This window comes from Coffea arabica, chromosome 2c (assembly GCF_036785885.1).
Source record: "Coffea arabica cultivar ET-39 chromosome 2c, Coffea Arabica ET-39 HiFi, whole genome shotgun sequence".
NCBI lineage: Eukaryota > Viridiplantae > Streptophyta > Magnoliopsida > Gentianales > Rubiaceae > Coffea > Coffea arabica.
Genome location: NC_092312.1, coordinates 41062470 through 41080674, shown reverse-complemented (window position 1 = coordinate 41080674; position 18205 = coordinate 41062470). Strand labels below are relative to the sequence as shown.

Below are 18205 nucleotides of genomic sequence, written 5' to 3'. Positions count from 1 at the left end.
GATGCAGTCCTCTCACATAAGATTAATGGACACAAAGCCCTTTAAAATAATTTGGCACAACTCCCCCTTACTTGATGCAATCCTCTCACATAAGATTAATGGACACAAAGCCCTTTAGAATAATTTGGGTACAACTCCCCCTTAGAATGACTCCCCCTTACTTATACATCTATTTCTCCCCCTTTTTGCCATCATTTAAAGCAACTAGAACCTGATCATCAATATTAGAGTCCAGTATTCAATATTAGCATTCAAGATTACCAAGCCAAAAACACAGTACCAGCAATTTTTTTGGCAATTGTTAACAACAGAAATTAGCAATCACTCATCCAGTCAATACTATCAACAATGCTATCAACAGCAGCAATATTGGCAACAGTTAGCAATTATCAACAGTAGTCATTATCAGAATTTTAAAGCTAAACAGAGTTAAGCAATATTCATCCAAAACAGAGAGATAACACAAACGATGCCAAAGCAGAATTCTTAGTACAGAACACAGACTGTTTATAATGTAAAAATGCCAAAAGCTTAGAAGTGCCTAAATGAAGTGCATTGGCCTAGATGTGCCTAAAAGGTGATCTTGGAGGATCCAGGCTTCTCTTTATTAGACGAAACTAAGTAGGATCTTCTTTCTCTTCAGTGTTCTCGTCATCATCATCATCCTCTTCAGTCTCTGCTTCAGTTGCTGGAGCCTTTCCTTTATTCTGTGGCTGAGAACTGGAGACACGGTACTCTGGGGTAGTTTCAGTAGTGGGCTCAGTTCTAGGCTCCTTTTGGTGTGCATTTTCATTTTCTTGAGGAATTGGAAGCACAAGCAGATTCCTTTTAGCAATGAAGGTGGCTTGTTGATCGGATGACATGGTCATCATCAAACCATCTTCAAGGAGTAGAACGTGTTGTTTGAGGTCCTCAAGCAGAGAGATGACTTCAAGATTGGATGAAGAAGACTTGGTGACTGACTTTCTAGGATGGATAATGAAGGGTGACACATACATGGACTGATCACGAGGGGTCTTAGGGGTAACAGGAGTTCATGAAGGTTCTTTCTCCTAGACTCTGAAATAGTTTCCTTGTAACACCAATGTCCCTCAAAAAATTACAGATTTTTCCTTTCAAAATAAGCCTTGGAGAAAATAGTTGATGCACCCTGTTTTGGAGATTTTTCAGTAAAGGAGATTTGAAAGTGAGCAAAAATAGGAGTCAGAAATTTTTCATAGGAAAGTTTCCTATGACTATCAGTGCTTATTTTGAGCAAAAACTTACACATGACAAAGTCAAAATCAATTCTGATTTTTTCAAGTAAGCAGTAGAACAAATAAAGTTTCATTTTGTTGGCGTCGGTCCTGTGACCATCAGTGGGCACCAACATATTTGAAATTATGAAAAGAATAATCAGATTTTGAGTACTGAGATCCTCCAATCTCGCCTCAGAAGGAGTATTGAAATGAGTTTAAAAATAAATCATCAATTTTGCAACATGAAAGTGATGGTAGGCAGAAGGAAATTCTTCGTATGAAAAGAAGTTTACAATTTTTCCTTTAAAACCATCTTCAATTTTGGTTTCTAAAACAGTGTTGACAATGTCATAATTCAGTTCTATGTTAACACAGTTGACACGTGAGATGAAATCAGCGTGTCACTTGCCCTTCTTAAGGTTGGCAAAAAATTGATGAAGCATGTTAGGATAGTATGTGTTTGGAATGGTCAGAAGATGGGTCCATTTTTGAAATTCAAAAAGGTTGAGAACAGGTTGAAGGTCAAGATTACGGAATTCGTAGGGGATAATGGTCCTCTGAGTGATGAAGCCTTTCTGTGAGATCCATTCGAACCTCTCCCTGGCATCATCATCAATGAACTTGGGCAAGGGAGTGGTTTCCTCTGCAGTTTGAACCTTAGGTTGCTCATTTGTAGGACGCTTTCTTTTTTCAGTGCGATAAGTAGTTGGCACAGTATTCTGGACACCAGACCTCGTCCTTAGTGACTTCTTGGTAGATGGTTCAGCAGTTTGCTGTTCCTCAGCATTTTTTTTTGCATCCTGCTGTTCCCCTGAAGGATCAACAGTTTCCCTTTCCTTGGGTTGAGCAATGCTCTTCCTTTTAGTGGTCCTTTTTCCCTTCTTGGGTGATTTCATGACAGTTACATCTTCATTGGTGGGCTGCTCCAGTTCCTCTTCATTGCCACTGACTGGATGCTCTTCAGATTGTTGTTCCTCCATCTGCTCATCAGTTGGTTCAACAGATGGTTCTGTGGTTTGAACAGTCTGCATTTTCTTTGCAGACTGTTTCATTTTTCCACCACGATTTCCGGTTCTCTTTTTAGGTGACTTGATGGAAGGTTCAACAACTTGAACATCTTCATCCTCTTCATCTCTAAGCCTAAAGATGCATCTGGCACTCACAGACTCTCCTCTAATCCTCACCATGGTTGCAATGCAGTGTATTTTTGATGTGGTATGTAATGCAAATAAGTGTCAAAGAATTTAAAAGTGCAGTATGAACTACAATGATGTTAGAATTCATCCACAGAGAGTAAATTTGGGTGGTTAGGGTTTTGGGCCTGTCTACAACTGAAGCAGAATATGTTGCTGCCGGTGCTTGTTGTGCTCAATTATTATGGAGGAAAAACATATTGAATGATTTTGGATTGATGTATGATTGTGTGCCTATGTATTGTGATAACACTAGTGCAATAAATTTGACAAAAAATCTCATCCAACATTTTAGAACAAACCACATAGACATAAATCATTATTTCATTCGCGATCTTGTCCATAAGGGTGAAATTTGTGTTCAATATGTGTATTTAAAAGATCAAATTACTGATATTCTCACAAAAGCCTTACCACTGGATCAATTTGTGTCTTTGAGAACAAAATTGGGCGTTTCAGAAAAAATACTCTAAAAATTCTCTGGTCACTTTTTATCGGACGTTCGATGTGTTAGAACGGACGTCCGACAGTGTTCTTGATCATTTTTTTCAGAAAGTTCTGGTTCGGACGGTCATGTCGGACGCTTTACTTCGTTCGACCGTCCGACACTCAAAAATTGCGTCTTATAAGGAAGTCCTTTGTGTCATTCAGTTCATTCTCACCCCTCGTTTCGGACGCAACCCTTCATATTATTTCAATTTCAAAATTCAAATTCATTTCTCTTCGGAACAATTTGCAAGTAATCACCCTGACCATCACTATTACATACCTATTCCAAGTTAATTGCACATCATGACTACTCCCAACTTCCAACTGCACTATAAATTAGATTCATATTTCCATAGTATCCCCATGGAAAGTTGAAACTTACCTTGGCCGCCTTTGCAACAAGCTTTTTCTCCTTTTCAGTAGCAAACCAAGTTCTTTTAGGGCGTGAGTAAATTTCATCTTTATGCGCAATCATGTTTTCAGCCTGCAATGCATTGAGGAATTCCTGTTAATATTTGTCAAAATGATACCACAAAAGATATGTGTCTAGTTCCAGCAGGCAACAATGCAAGTGCCATGGAAACAAGTCACACCAGTTTTCAGATGATGCTGGTGCCAGAATAAAGAATTGTCTACTTTCAAGTCAACTGTTTCACAAAATATACCACGAACAAGCAAGTTGTTCTCATAAATATCAAAATGGAAACTAGAAGAAAGGAAAGGTGATTAACCTTAGCGGCTTCCATTTCTGCTTTTCTCAAAGCCATTTCTTCCCTGCAAAAACCAAATTGATGTTGAAACAAAAGGCACAAGTTCAATAAAATACAGGTTAGTGTTAGAATATTGAGAAACCTCTCTTCCTGAAGAATTTCGGCAACTTGGTCTTCCATTTGCTCAATCATTTGAGACCACTTAGTTGTGGACTGCTCTGCCACAATTCGGCTCTTCAACCTGGACCCAGCTCTTTTAACCTGCCAGAATGTATCACATTTACATTTACCAGCATAAACATCCTTCTCTTTCAGGTCTAAACTACTAAAGAAAAAGGAGGGGTAAAAAAAAAAAGAACACCCTGTTGCACCACCAAAATCATCTGAAATGAACTTCTCATGTAGTGATTCATTCACAAGGACCAACACTGATTGATTGGCATATTTCTCATTCAAAAATGCAGCAGGGTGTCAATCTAGGGGGAAAGGCTTAACGTTAATATAGAGTTATAAAAATCTTAAGAACCATGAAATTACTCAAATTAGTGGCTAGAAGCTTGAGAGGTATCAGCAGGTATGTTGCAGTCCGAGATGGCATCACATTGCAGACAAAAGAATCACAGCCAAAACCAGCTATTTGCAGGCAAGATCTCAAAACCATTTTACCTTTTTGCCTTTAGAAAAGTGTGGCTTGTGGACATGACCAAAATCCAAAATGTTTCTGACTTGTAGTGCAATATTGAGTTTCAATCATAGAAATTTCCCCCGTCACTAGATGTAATGGAGCATAGCAATATCATATTAAGTTAAAATACAATTACCAATCACTAGAACACCTTCTCATTGAAGCATAAAAATCACAAACATGCACAAAATGCAAAGCATTCTACAATTGCAACTCTGCAAAATGAAGATGAGGCTCTTACAATGGCTTTCAGAAGAGACCGATCATTGTCAGTCACAAAAGTAACAGCATACCCTTCCCTACCAGCTCTTGCTGTACGACCGACTCGATGAACATAACTGGAAATAAAATTAAGAAGAAAAAATTAACAGAACCGACAGAATTCAAAGATACAATCACTCCAAAGAAATTCAATTCTCAGAGACCAGGGAAGGCTCCAAAGAACAACATATGCATAGAAGAAACTGCATATGGCTGCATACAAATACGGAATCAAGAAGAGCAAAACAACTGAAATCATGTAACTCCAAGCAATTTTTTGGGGGGACCAATATTACAAACCTTGTAAGGTCGCGAGGACATGCAAAATTGACAACTGTTTGGACTCCAATAATGTCAAGTCCCTAAAAAAAGAAAAGAAGTTAGGCCATAAGCATGTGATATTTTAAATTTGTGTTTTAACTGCGCTGCCGAGTTTTCAGACTGTACAATATAGACAGAATAAAGAATTGAAAGCAATGCTAAAATAAAACCCTACAAAAGATGGACTAATTATCTTACTCGAGCAGCAACATCAGTTGCAATCAGAAAATCCACTTGTTGCTTCCGAAAAAGTTCCAAAGCCTACAGAAAAAGTACCAATGAGAATATGCTAGCTGAACAGTTACAAAGTAACCTACTTTAATTTTTAAAACAGGATGCAGGATGCAAAGTCTCACGTCTAGGCGTTGAGCCTGGGTCAGATTTCCATGAAGCTCAGCAGCTTTTAAGCCAGCCAACCCAAACAAAATTTTCAACCGATGAGCAGCCTGCTTTGTCCCACTGCCACATGAAAATGAAATTTCTGAGAAAATGTAGACTTAAATCAACACTAACCAGTGTTAAGACTTGGAAGGTTCTCAATTATCTGAACTCATAACATGGATGATGTAAACATAAAACATACACTCAAATAACCTATTTATCAACCATACTTATACATCAGGAGTCGAACAAAAATTTAATGAATGAACTCATATCACTTTATCTGCGGAAACCTGAAAATAATGACTTTAGATGTGAATGTCCTAGAGCACAGAGCAAGAAGTACTGCCTCCTGATTCCCTTCACGCATCTGGCGTATCCTAACCACCCTACATAAATGCAGAACAGGATAATAAATTCGCAATGTCTAAAGAAAACCAAGTTTTTCAGAAAACCAGTTGACATGGTGAAGAAAATGAATAGCGATGTAGTACACAATAAAAATACAAGGCTCTGAGAACCCTTTGCCATCAGCATAAGCTGCTAAGTGCCAAAGCATCTCTGGGATGACTTACTCTTTAGTTAAAGTTGCTGGCCTTTTTGTGGATGGATCGGCTGAAAGTCGCAGAGGTTTGTTCAAGGATAGCTTGATAAGCTCATCAACTTCCTCTGTCATGGTAGCTGAAAATAGCATGGTCTATCTACGTTTAGGACACAGTCTTACCTGAGACAAGCCCTCCAATAATCACTTAAAGAAAGCACACCCAAAGTACAAAAACAACCACAGAAGGGATTATTAAAAACGATTGAAAGAAAAGAAAAATATTAGAGGAGTTAAAGTAAAATGGATTCTCATTGCAAAACTTCCTAAAAATGCCCATTCTCCATACAAGGAAAAAGACAGTCGTCAAACATACCAGCTCACGAATTTCAGCACTGAATCCTAACTCCAGGAGACGATCCGTTTCATCAAGGATCAAAACAGCAAGCTCATCCAAATCTATGGACAGAGAATTCCGGAGATGATCTATCATACGTCCTGGAGTAGCAACAACTATATCCGGCTTGGACCTCAAAGCTGCCTCTTGCGTCTGAAAATTGCTCAAGGTTAGCAAACTTTCTCTGGTAGACAACCAAATGCTATGAGTAGACAAGGTATGATAAACCATCAGTAGTGTCAAAGTAAAGTCCTTGAAAAAACACTAATAGTTAGATAATGTAATCACATGAGGAACTACCATGATCTGGTACCTCCATGCATTTTTTAAATAGAAACTGAGACTAACAAAATTCCCAAATATGTACCACCAGTCCCTACAGAAGAAAATTAACTTCAACCCTGGGCAACTGTTTCTTCTACTTTTCCTTTTCAGCATTTAGGGGGCAGAAGGGAGGAAGTTCTGCATACTCTACCCAATTCGTATTTGCAAACAAATGCAACCAAGTTCCAACTATTACCTATTATGTGATACAAATGCCTAACTCCTATTCACTAGTAGCATGCCACCTTTCCATCTAACTCCAAACTAATGTGAAGCTTGACAATGTTTTAAGCTTACTCATATGTAGAACCAAATTCAGCTCAAAATCCACTCTAATTCTAGAAGCAAAGGCAGTGGGGAGAAAAAGGAAGTAAAGAAGGCATTGACTAGCATCGTACAAGCCAAAAGATATGGGAGAACTGAAAACGAACTAAAGAGCGTTTATCTGGCAGTCAATACAACTACATTTAAAAGATGCAGCAAAGTGAAAATGAATGATAAAAAAGCACAAGATGAGATGGCATAGTTCTCTTGCAAAGCAAGCATGATAAACAACAAACCTTCAATGAAAGCCCACAACCACCAGACAACATCTAATATCTGTCATGAATTGAGCAAGCTTTTCTATCATGTTGTGGACCCTGATTCAAAAGGTTGAATAAAAATTAGCCAATCAATTAAATATAATTCAAACATAAACCTGAGCAGAGAAGTCAATGCACCACTTTTATCATCATTAACATATTTCGGTTGACTTTGAAAAGAAAGAAAGAGTTTTATTGAGGAGAAGAAAAGACACAATTAAGATCATGGGGAATGATTCAGGAAATGGAATAAAACTGTTCTAATTTTATATGACAAATCAAGTGAATCGACTGACAGCCTAATCTCAAAACTTAAGTGAATCGACTGACAGCCTAATCTCAAAACTTACTGCACAGCTAACTCCCTTGTTGGCGTCAGAATTAGAACTCTAGTGGCAGGGCGATTCTTTGGACGGAAATGTAACCTTTCCAGTGTTGGCAAGGCAAAGGCAGCCGTCTGCATTAGCAAAGTCAAACAAGAAAACATACCAATAACTGCAATTAATTTTTTTAATATCTCTTTCTTATTTGTACAATTTTTTTAATCTCTTTCTTATTTCTACAAGCATAATGGCATAAATACAGCATACATCAGTTAAAAGAAACAATAAGCAAATAAACCCCATGAAACATCTCCATCTGTATATAACTTCCATGGACCTGTTATTCCACTTCCAACTTTAAAAAAAAAAATTCTCTCTCTTTTTCTTCCAATCATAATGGCAAAAAACCAGCATACATCGGTTAAAAGAAATAAGGAAATAAAGCCCATAAATATCCCCATCTATATTATATACCTTCCCTGAACCTGTTATTGCACTTCCACATATATCACGGCCTGCTAATGCCAACGGAATACATGCAGCCTACAACAAAAGATCCTCAAATATTTATCATCTCACAAAAACATAAGACTACTGGATGCGTGACTTTATCATATATCCATCAAATTAAAGTCACATTTAAAAAATCAAAAGAAAAAAATGGAAAAGAAACAGAAACCTGAATTGGTGTGGGCTTGGTATAGCCCAATGCTTCACAAGCTCGAAGTAAGGGCCTCGAAAGATGCAGCTCCAAAAATGAATTTGCGTGGTAGGAAACTTCCTCCGCCGACCCAAAGAATGGTTTTTTATCACTGACAGCATTACTATTAGCCATATCATCATCATCTTCCTCCCTATAGTCCTCCTAAATTTTAAACCCATAAAAATTATTATTATTTGAAAAAAAAAGAGGCTAATGATCTTGACACTCCAGCATTAGCTTCAGGCACTCTTCTCTTACTTTATATTAGCCAAAATAATACAAATACCCCCAAGTTTAGGTTTTTTAACAACTTAAATGCCTAGGTATAGGGACAGTTACAAACTAACAAAAAGTATTACTTTCTAGCTTCCTTTCAATCATACTAGTTACTATTTGGAGTACATATTACAGTTTTAACCCAAGAAACAAAGCAAAAAAAAAAATAAGGAAAAGTATTTTTATCACGTTTACAAGATAATACCATAAGGGAAGTGTCAAGATCATAGTGTATGTATGAACTTGATAACATGACACAAATTTTGACAATTCAATCAGTAGAAAAGTGAAGGTGGATTGCGTAACTTCCGGGATTAAATACTGAAGTAGGGGTGAGCATTAGCCGGAATGAATTAGATTCCACTAGCCTCATTCAAAAGAAGGAACAAGAAAAGGAAGAATTACTGTCTAGGTAGGTTTATCGAAAAGGCAATTCCACCCAAAAGAAAAAGGAGAAAGGAAAAAATGAAATGAGAAATTAAGGGGGGTTGAGAGCTACTAACTTGACGGTCAGGTTGGGAATCGGAGTCGTGATCGTGGTCGTGGTCGTGGTCGAGGTCAGAGGTGGGGATAGGCGGGGAGGGGGCAGGGGTGGATCGCTGTTGGAGGAGGGCTTGGGAGATTTTGAAGTCAATGGAAGTGGTGCAGCGGCGGGCATGCTCGTCGACAACTGACTGGGAGTAGGAAGAGAAATCCCAGGGAGAGTGCTTGGATTTTTTATTGTTTTTAGCTGGAGAAATTGATATTTCGTCTTCCTCCTCGTTAATGGCGTCGTTTTCCGCTTCTCCGTCTTCTTCGCCTGAGTCGTCCTTACTATCGTCGTGCTCGTACTCGATTTCCTCATCGGTCGGGGGTTCAAACAAGAAATCTGAAGCCATTGAGTGGTGACTAGCGAGATGATGTTGTGTTTGGTGACTTATGGGGATTCTCAATTTCAGCTTTCAGGAGGAGGAGGAGGAGCTGCTGCTTTTTTGGACCTTACACACCAGCAGTTGCCTTTTGCTGCACTGCACGAGACTTAGAGGGTTTTAGCCAATGTTTTAAAACCCGGACCATCAAGTGAACCGGTGAAGTGAAAGGGTCGAGGTTCAACCGGTCCGACCGGTTCAACCCCGGTTCAATAAATAAATAAATAATATATTATATATACATATACATATACATATACATATACATATACATATACATATATATATATCCTAATTTGCATCTCCTGTTAGTGTACTATCTACATGCCTCTCCACGAACAGCAGAATTAGAGTTGAATCTAAATGCAAATTTCCCAGATCAGGAAACACACACACACCTATGCACAAAATAAGATATAAATGCTAAACTACAATTAACATAAGAGCAGTATCCAATAATTCACACACACAATTAACATAGTTATCCAACTTACATGTCCAATTGTCTAAATATTAGAATTAACAAAAAACAATACAAGTCTAGAAAACAATCAAAGGTCCAAACAAGTCCAATTTCTGAGGCTTCTATAATCTTCTTTGTAACGATTCGAATTCTTAATCTTCCATCCCAAAAAGCACTTAAGATCTTTATGGTAGCCAGGCCAGCAGCCTAACAAGCCTTTGGTGGAATTTAGCAGTGAAGTACTGGGCCTTGAGAGTATTCCTTTGTAGTGAAACAGTGAATTAGAAAAGCAGTAGAAACCGGCAGATGCATTTCTTCCTTTTTCCGTTCTTCAAGAATAATGAATAAAAAGCTTGAGATTGATCCCTGTTTTTGTGCCAGTCAGCCAAGTTAAGCTTACGCATGATTGATCAAAGTAGCTTTTGCAGTGAAGGTCCAAAAGGATTAGAATAATTTATTTTGCTTCAAAAACAAATTGAAACTTATTTATCACATTAAGATTTTACTAGGACATCATATGTAACTTTTTCCACTTATGACCATGAAACTTTCTATCTAAATTGGTACAAATCCTTACTAGACTATTATGCATCACCAATCATTACCTCAAAGACAGCAGTGAGTCATGTTTCAGAGCCTATCTTAAATTTGTATGTTTCCTACATTTTCGATCACCATAAGGCCAAGGTAGGAAACGGACATCAATAGAATAGACTGAGTGGCCAAAAATTTGACCACCAATTAACTGACATTTTTGGTTGTCGGCCAAAAACTGAGTGGGAGTCTACCTCCCTTGAGTTCCGGTTTCACCAGCGGCGCAACTCAACAGCAGGGCAACCAAATTATCTAATGAGTAAAAAAAAAGAAAATTGCAGGACAAACAGACTGACAGCTTATCTAATTTGAGAACAAACCAAAAAAAATTTGATTTAGGCTGATCAGCTTATAATACAATCATTTAGGCTGCTGCTGCAATGACAAGTTAATAAGGATCATATGCCCAAAAATTACAGCAGTATATATACAGAGGGCCGAGGGGACGGAAGGGCAACCAAAACCCAGTAATCAACAACGAAAGGAAAAAAAAGGGAAAAAGGATAAACGAACCTGGTATAAGATTGAGGCCTTTCAGGAGTGCAATAGAATGGGAAAACGTTTCACCTCAGCAGGTTCACTTTCAGTGCTGGTAATGCTGTACAAGACTCGATCATAAATTTTGTCCCTAAAGCTGTTGATGAATTGATGGGTAGCAGCTGAGAATCGAAACAAAGGGAATTGAGTTGCTCCATAGATCACTGTCCGTGATTGATTCCAGACTCCGAAGTTTTTTTTGGCTTAGAACTTAGAAGCGGTGCGGTGAGTAGAAAAACAAAAACTTCATGCTTCCTTTTTGCTGATTGCTATGGACCAGCTAGAGACGGAGCAGATTAAGGGTGAAGGAGCTAGAGACGGCAAGCAATTTCGGCAATTGTAGAGGAAGCATAAGGAAGACCGAAGCGGCGGACCAAAGCGGCGAAGCGAAGAGTGAACTGAAGAAGTGAAGATTAGCCGATTAGGTTTAGATAATTACGGTCAAAATTGACTGAATTTTCAATTTTGATCAAAAAATGAAAAACCGCGGTTCAAGGTTCGAACCGGTTTTAACGGTTTTAATGATTTTTCACGGTTTTGACCGGTTTTTTATCTTGGTCAACATAAGCAATGAACCGGACCGAACACACGGCCAGTTCGCGGTTGAACCGGTCGAATCGGCCGGTCCGGTCCGGGTTTGAAAACATTTGGTTTTAGCTAAACTAGCAGAAGAACACCGTGCGCAAACAATTTAAGTGATGCCCACAATGAGTTGATATTCATGTAATTTATGGATTTTTTCGTTTTGTATAATTAGGGGTGCAAACGAGACAAGCCGAGTCGAACATTAAACTTATCGAGTCAGGCTCGATTACTCTACACTCGAGCTTGAGCTCGACTCAAATAAGTAAGAAGCTGGCTCAAGTTCGACTCGATAAGGCTCGATTTACTCAACTCGACAAGAGCTCGAATTGGCTCGAAAATTTCTATCACTAAGCACATAATTTTTAAACGCAATCCAGATTGCATTTTCTAACAGGACAAGCTAAAAATTACCCCAGAATGAGAAAATAAAAAGTGAACAATCAAAAACTACAAACCAAAAGTATTTCAATCAAACAGAAGGTATATTCCATGGAAATGTATGTAAGAAGTTAAGAAAAGAAACCCAATATTCTTACCAATCTTCAAAAAATAGTCCCTAATAATAATAACATATCCAAATTCAAAAAAAATAAGGAGAAAAAAGTACATTGACAGAAAGCCTTCTTCCAATCAATAATCAGTACAATCTTAATTCACCGATCATGATATAGAAAACAATTCAATACATGAGAAAGTCCAAATAAATTCTAAATAAATTGAGAGAAATTGGGGACGGAAATGGGAAAGAAGAGGCGATCTAATTCTAACGAAAGCTCGGTCGCCATTAACAGGAAAGAGGAAATTAATAAGAGAAGAAGAGAAAGGACAACCTGTTCGCTTTGCCTGTTCGCGAGGCCCTCCACCAATGGAGCTGATGAAATGGGCGTTGGAGAGGGCGGCAGTGGTTAGGGCTGTTAACGGGTCGGGTCCGGGCCGAAATTCATTATTCCGAATCCGGACCCGAATTACTATACGGACTCGGATCCGACCCGTTTACCCGATGGGTCTTTTATTCTATGTTCCGAATCCGGATCGGGTCTACCCGAACAAATTTAGCAAAATTTATAATTTCTAATAAAAATGAGAAAAAAATATATTTGTAAACTAATTTCTAACTAATGCAAAGAAAAAACCAAATAAGAAAACAAATCAAATTGACTTTATTTAAATACATCACCCTAATCAAATTATATTGGTAAATATATATTTTTTAAATTATTAATTCATTTATATCCGGATCCGGATCTAATACGGGCCGGAATACTATATTCCATATCCGACCCATTTTTTTGTTTGATAAAACGGATCTGGATTCGAATCCGGAAAACGGAATTAAATCCCTACCCATACCAGCAATAATTTCACGGATCCGGTCCGGATCCGGGTCTAGACCCGACTCGTTGACAGGCCTAGCAGTGGTGGGAGTCGGAGATTGTTCGCTTTGCCTACCGTAGCTTCTAACTGGGATTCGGAGAAAAATGGCGGCAGTAGTGGTGGCAGAAATGGCTAACAAACTGGGAATCGGAGAGAAAGGGCTCTTCAATTGAAGGCCGGCAGTGGTGGTGGCAGAAGTGGCTTGAGCCTTGAAGACAGTGGTAGCGGCGGCTAGGGCTTGCTTTTGATTTGGGGAAAGAAGAATGCGGACAGCAGAACAGCCGAGTGGGAAGAAGGAGATGTGTTTGTGACTTTGGGTCCACCGTCCTCCACTGTCTTGGTCCTTGGAGAAATTGTTATCTAGTTTCTAATTTAGTAATTAGTTATATAAGTAGGATATTTATGTAATTTCCTATGGCTCGCGAGTCACTCGAACTTTCATACACATGACTCAAGCTCGACTCGTGTTATAAACGGGCCGCTCGAGTTCGACTCGAGCTCGATATTGACCGAGCTCGAGTCGAGCGTTGACCGAGTGTCAGGAACTCAAGCACAATGGCCTGAATTGGAGTTACTGATTAGAGTTGAATTTGGGAAACAAATTGGAAAAAGAGGAGAAAAGGAAAAATCAGAGGAAGCGAGAAGAAGGAGAGAGAATCAGAGGAAATTGAGATAGAATTTGTTATTACCCAAAAACTATCTTCTTCACATGCATGGGTCCCCTTTTATAACTAATCCTAACAACCTGCAAATTGCTAATTAACCGACTTAACTAACTACTAACCCAAACGACACCGTTTGATTTCAATTGATTTATGCCCAATTTGAGCATTTATTACAACTAATCCATGTCCTAACACTTCCCTCCGCTTAAGATCAAACTTGTCCTCAAGTCTGGAATGTGGGAAACTGGTGTTCAATAAAAGACTTGTCCTCCCATGAAGCTTCTTCATAGTCCAGTTGATCCCATTTGATCAAGAATTGTACAACAGGCTGTCCTCCTCGCAAGATGACCCTCCTTTTCAAAATGATTTCTGGTTGCAAAGGGCATTGATCATGAGTGTCCAACTTTGGCAGTTTGGTTGAACTATTCTGTAATGGCTCCACCTTCTTCTTGAGCAATGACACATGGAGCACAGGATGCAATTTGGTGCCTGCAGGTAGCTTCAGCTTGTAGGCTACTGAACCAATCTTCTCTTCTACCTGGAAGGGACCAAAATACTTGGCAGACAACTTGAGGCACTTCCTGACTACAATCGTTTGTTGCCTGTATGGCTGTAGCTTCAGGAACACCCAATCGCCCACAGCAAACTCCCTTTCAGTCCTGTATTGGGCAACAAAATACTTCATTCTTTGTTGAGCTTTAACTAAGTTATCCTTGATACAATTGGCAATCCTGTTCCTCTCCTGGATCATGTCAGAAGTTGCAGGTACCACTGATTCCAAGTAAGGACCTAGAGGTAGGGGTACTGGTTTGTATCCAAACAATGCCTCAAATGGGGTAATTTTAAGACTGGAATGGTAAGTAGAGTTGTACCACCACTCAGCCATTGCCAACCACTTACTCCATTGAGAAGGCATTTCCCCAGTCATGCACCTTAGGTAAGTTTTCACACACTGATTCAGTCGTTCACTTTGTCCATCAGATTGGGGATGATAGGATGATGAATAATGCAGTTCTGTTCCCATCACCTTGAACAGCTCTCTCCAAAAACCACTAGTAAAGATCCTATCTCTGTCAGTAATGATGGATTCTGGCAGACCATGCAGTCTGTATATGTTATCCAGGAAACTTTGAGCTACTGTCTTAGCTGTGAAGGGATGAGTGAGCATAATAAAGTGGCCAAACTTTGTGAACCTGTCAATGACTACCAATATGGTATCATAACCCTGTGATTTGGGCAATTTCTCAATAAAATCCATAGATATATGAGACTAGGCTTGTGTAGGAATGGTAATTGGTTGCAGCAGTGTGACGGCCCCACTTCTCCCAAGGGCGAACCCAAGGGTATCGGCGGGCCGCCTGCCTAACTCGCGCCAGGACTCAAAACTTAAAGCAATAAAACGAGATAGATCGAAAGAGCACTATATACAATATATACAATCGCAAAGTTATATTTACATCTTCAAAAGTCTCGAGTCAAACCACTCTAATGTACTACAACCACAACCAGCAGAAGATAGACCCTAAGAAGGGTCCTTATACAAACCACCAAAACAAAAACAAACATCCTAACTGTCCAACTATTACAAACAAACTTAACTACACTAGTGTAAGTGCCAAAATCCCCGTGTCGGCCCCTGCTAAGGAAAACAAAAGAAAAGGGATAAGCTAAATGCTTAGTAAGTAAACAGGGGCGAAAGCATAAATTCACGTAGCAACAATTACACAATAAGAGTAAAGCAAAAGCAGAAAAGAACAACATCATATAATAAGGATACGGGTGGCTCTAAAGCCAATTCATGTGCCATGTATGATCTCCTGCCGACACTCCGTCGACCGCAAATAATAGTCCGTAGAACTTCACTTGTACACCCACCGACACCTTATCACCCTCACTGGCCAGTCACCTCACAAACTTGCCCGGGCGAACGAAATCACAAACTTGAGCTTGAGTCACAAGCTCGGGTCACAAACTTGATCACCTTCTCGGTGAACCGGATTCACAAAATTGGTTCATAACATGAACCTACAAACTTGGTGACCTCAGACTAAGTTGGACTGACTTCGACCAAGCCCTAACCGGCTCGAATAGTCCAAACAGGTCTTAAATCGGGCCCACGAACTCATAAACTTTGCAAACTTCACAAACTTTACTCGAAAGTCGCCCCGAGCCACAAGCTCAAGGGTTTTGGTTCCAAAAGGTTCATATACATATGCCAAGTACAATTATACATTCAAATTAGGGTTTAGGTCGAGTGCGATAAAGTACACCCTCGCCTAAGTACCCTTTTCACATATCTCAAACACATAGTAAAGAAAACATACCAAACTGGCCTGAATACTTACACAGAAACTGAAATAGCAAAAGTACGAAGTCGGATCGAAATGAACAGCTAGTAGTGGGCCCCACCAGTTCCGCCCAACTCACCACCGTCTGAAATAGAAGATTGTGTCACATAATATCGCAAACGGCTACTATCGTGCCTAAAACAAGCAAAACGGCAAAAACGGCACGCGCGCACGTAAATATGACGGACGGAAACGGAAACGGCCGTTAGCGGAAACGGCAGATTTGACACTCGTTTCTAGTTTACTCATAAGTTGAGCTACGAATATCGGATTAAGGCGTATGAGATGCCATATCGAAGCTTAAAGGATGAACAACAACTGTTATGAAGACATCCAGAACTGAAACTGGAGGCTTCAGTCCCAAATGAACCAAACACAATCACTTACGAAATCTGGCCAATGCACAAATAGTCAGTTTTGAGTGTAAACTGTTTTCTATGCTACACATGGTCAAAAGAGCTGAAAATTGGTAGTTAGATAGTTCATTCCAAATGGAACAACTTTCATGAAGGTCGGCAATCCAAATTCGGAACGAAAATTGGTCATCAGGACCAAAACAGATCTGACTAGAAAATGGTCATTTTCACAGGCAAGCCTTGTTTGCTCGGCTATATCTCAGGTTTTATAAATCCGATTCATGAAATTCCAAGGGCGTTAGAAAGCTCTGATATAGGGCTATAAGTTTGGTGTTTTGGCCGCAAGCCCAAACAGCTTGTAACTCAGTCAAATGTGAAGCCAAAGTTCCAGTCATAAACTTTCCAAAAAATGTAACAGAATTTGACGGTCAAAACAGGTCTGAGTATTTCGTTTATAGCTCAGGATATACTAATCCGTTTAACCTGAAAATTTACAGGAATATCCAGGACTTAAGGGGATACAATGTTGAAGAAGGAAACTTTGTCCAATTTTGAATGTAACAAGGTCAAAAATGCAAGACACTATACCAGAATCGCAAAACAGGATCACAAACCGTATTTGACCTCAATATGCGGTAATGGCACCAAATTCACTACGGTTATCGGATGGGGGTGTAAGACCCACCATTTCGAAGCTAAGAAACAGGGCTACAACAATGTAGAAGGCCAATCAGTCCAAATCCTAGCACAACTAGGTCAAATATGCAAAATACGAAACCAGAATTACCAAAACAGGTTTGCAAATCACATAATACTGTAATGAGTCCAACCCAGTCTATACAAGTCCAAATGCATTGATTCCAAAGGCATATGGTAGCTAAGAAATTCCTCTATATTTCATCAGAAGACACCAACATCCAAATCCAAAGTAATTCCAGTCAAAATAGCCAAATACAAACGCAGTTCTGCCATCCTGATCAACCCAGAACAGCCACAGTAAAATCAACATATCTCACTCTACACTAATCCAAATGACCTAAAATTTTACAGTCACCTCCAACACATCAATACCTACAACTTTCATGTTTTAAGAAAAGTCCAATTCGGCCTCTAACCCTATGATCCAAAATCAGACAGAATAAGGGGTGATAAAACCCTAACTTTCCACAATTCAATCCAAACCCAAAATTGGTTGCAATTATCACTAATTCACACCTACAAGAGTCATTCCCCCTCATCATCAACCATCATAGATGACCACAACATCACATTCATATTAAACCAGAAAATTCCTCAAAAATATAAAAACTTCACCAAATCACTTCAAATCAAGAAATAAATCACAAATATCATCACTTTAGCCACTACTAAGCATAACTTAAGCTTCATTAAGTGCAAGAGGGAATTCACACACCACTCACCTAGTAAACAAGAGAGGTAGAGAGGTTGGACACCTTAGCTCTTCAAACAAACTTCACTAAACTACCTACTAGCACCCAAGGGAGGAATTTTATGGAGTGGAATCTAGTTTAAGTATTTGTTTTTGGAAGATTGAACCAAATGGAAGCTTGAAAATTGATGAAGTTTTCTTCCTTCTTGAGCTTGAGAGAGCCGGCCATGGAGGAGTAAAAATGAGTGAATTTTGAGCAATTTTTAAGATATTTAACCTTTTGGTCAAAAAGTCAAAAATTGGAATAGTAACTCTTAAATCCTATCCAATGATACCATGACACTTGGCACCTCATTAATGCATTCCTATTCTTTCTTTTCTCTCCCACATCAATCATTTCACACACTCTACTTATCTCTTAACACCCGATAAATTTTACACAGTATCCGGAATTTAACCTAATTGGCCGAATTTTTTCCGAACTTTTCGCACTAGTGGGTCCCACGTCCGTTGTTTATCCTTAATTTTCCAAAAACTCTCCAAGGCTAGAAAAATCATC

At 39.1% G+C, this 18205-nt stretch overlaps 1 pseudogene; it reads right to left on the bottom strand.

The window, feature by feature from the left end:
* Positions 1-3227: 3227 nt before the first annotated feature.
* On the bottom strand, positions 3228-9428 carry LOC113724356 (DEAD-box ATP-dependent RNA helicase 28-like; annotated as a pseudogene).
* Positions 9429-18205: the final 8777 nt, after the last annotated feature.